Source organism: Mastomys coucha, unplaced genomic scaffold (genome assembly GCF_008632895.1).
Source record: "Mastomys coucha isolate ucsf_1 unplaced genomic scaffold, UCSF_Mcou_1 pScaffold22, whole genome shotgun sequence".
Classification (NCBI taxonomy): Eukaryota; Metazoa; Chordata; class Mammalia; order Rodentia; family Muridae; genus Mastomys; species Mastomys coucha.
In genome coordinates, this window is record NW_022196905.1 from 138156214 (window position 1) to 138158617 (window position 2404).

Below are 2404 nucleotides of genomic sequence, written 5' to 3' on the forward strand. Positions count from 1 at the left end.
CCTCCATCTCCCTGCCCTGCCCTCCCTCCATCTCCCTGCCCAGCCCTCCCTCCATCTCCCTGCCCTGCCCTCACTCCATCTCTGGGAGAGCTCTGTGAATGCCCCCTCCTGTCCTCTCCATTGTTTTCAGTCTTTCCCATCCCACCCCCCAAACCCCCACCCCTGACATCCTCATCCTTAGTATACTGCAGGCAGCTAGCAGAGAGCTTCAAAGAGCACAGGCCAGAACAACAGCCAAATGCCAAACTCACCTTGATAAAGCCTTGATGAGGACAGAAAGTTAGCCATACAGAAGAAATCTCCTTGGTTGGGGAGACCCTTTTAGTGAAAGCCAGAGTTGGAGGTTTTTTGCCAGGAATGAATGATGAGCACAGTCAGCCTCTGGGGTCAGGGGTGCGAATAGTCATCAGGGTAGACATGGATCTCAGCTGGTAGAGTCCTTGCTGCAGATGCAGGAAGCGCTGCGTAGATCCCAGCGCCAAGTATATTAAGTGTGGTGGTCCACAGCTACAAATGCACCCCTTGCAAAGGTAGAGAAGAGAAGGTCAAGGACATTACAGGCTACATGAGACTAAGCCTCAAAAACACCTAATAATCAACTTTAAAAGGGGAGGTGGAGAATGAGGTGCTGGTGACTCTGGCCATGCTTGCTCCTCAGTCCTTTCCCTACACATTGGTGTACCCGACAGACCCACTCCCTCCTGTGCCAGGAACATGCTACCACTGGCCCCGCGTTCTATCCATGCTCAGCACTGACCACAGAGCAGAAGAAGGAGCTGTTTGACACTACTCACCAAGCTGTGGCTCCAGGTAAGGGCATCCTGGATGTAGATGAGTCCACTGTAAGCATTGCCAAGTACCTGCAGTCCACTGGCACTAAGAATGCAGAGGAGAATGGGCGCTTTAACCACCAGCTATTGACTGATGATGATCCTGTGAATCCCTACATGGGAGGGGCTTGTCCTCTTCCACGAGACACTGTACCAGAAGGCAGATGATGGATGACCCTTCCCCCTGCCCCAAGTTATCAAGTCCAAGGGTAATATTGTGGGCATTAAGGTAGATAAGGATGTGGTACCCCTGGGAGGTACCAATGGTGAGACTACTACCCAAGGGCTCTCTGGGTTGTCTGGTGCCAACTTTGCCAAGTGGTATTGTGTGCTAAAGACTGGGGAACATATTCCCTTGACCCTTGCTATCAGGGAAAATGCCAATGTTCTGGCCCGTTATGGCAGCATCTGCCAGCAGAATGGCATTGTACCCATTGTGGAGACTGAAAGCCTCCTGGGATGTGGACCATGACTTGAAGTGCTGCCAATATGTAGCCGAGAAGGTGTTGGCTGCTGTCTACGGGCTCTGAGTGACCACCATGTCTATCTGGAAAGCACATTGCTGAAAGCCCAAAATGGTCACCTCAGGCCATGCTTGGACCCAGAAATTTTCCAATGAGGAGATTGCTATGGCAACTGTCAGAGCACTTTATCACACAATGTCCCTGTTGTCCCTGGGGTCACTGTCCTGTCTGGAGGGCAGAGTGAGGAAGAGGCTTTCATCAACCTCAATGTTATCAAGTGTCCCCTGCTGAAGCCCAGGGGCCTTGACTTTCTCCTATGGCTGAGCCCTGCTCTAAAGATCTGGGGTGGGAAGAAGGAGAACATGAAGGCACCCCAGGAGGGTCGCCTTCCTTGACAAGCAAGCCCTGGCCAACAGCTTTGCTTGTCAAGGAAAGTATACCCCAAGTGGTCAGTCAGGAAATGCAGCCAGTGAATCTCTCTTCATCTCTAAGCATGCCTACTAACCAGAGGTGATCTAAGGCTGCTCCATCAACACTCCAGGCCCCTGCCTACCACTTGCTATTGAAGAGAGGCCTTCGGGCTCTTTCCCATCACTCTTGCTGCCCTGTGACTGGTGTGGAGTGTTGTCTGTGAATGCTAATTCTGTCATCCCTTCTAGTCCACTGCCAATAAACAAATATTTAAGAGGAAAGGTATTACAGGAAGGTAGAGAGAGAGAACACCCAAGAATAACCCATCTCTTAAGTTCTTAGAGACAGATCTGAAGTATTCTCTAAAATATCTCTTTAAAGCCAGTCAAGGTTGCCACATGCCTGGCATGCCAGAAACTGGTAGATGAAGACCCAAAGATCAGGACTTTAGGGTGATCCTTCAGGCCAGCCAAGCCTATATGACACCCAGTTTCAAAAAAACACCCTTGAAACAACTATTAACATAAAAGTGGCCAGAGAGTGTTGGCGCATACCTTTAATCCCAGTGCTTGGGAGGCAGAAGCAGGTGGATTTCTGAGTTGGAGTCCAAACCTGGTCTACAGAGTGAGTTCCAGGACAGCCAGGGCTACACAGAGAAACCCTGTCTCAAAAAAAAAAACAAAAAAATAAAACAAACAA

At 50.1% G+C, this 2404-nt stretch overlaps 1 pseudogene; it reads left to right on the forward strand.

The window, feature by feature from the left end:
- The window catches only part of LOC116104700, a 2881-nt pseudogene extending 1083 nt beyond the window's left edge, over positions 1-1798 (forward strand).
- Positions 1799-2404: the final 606 nt, after the last annotated feature.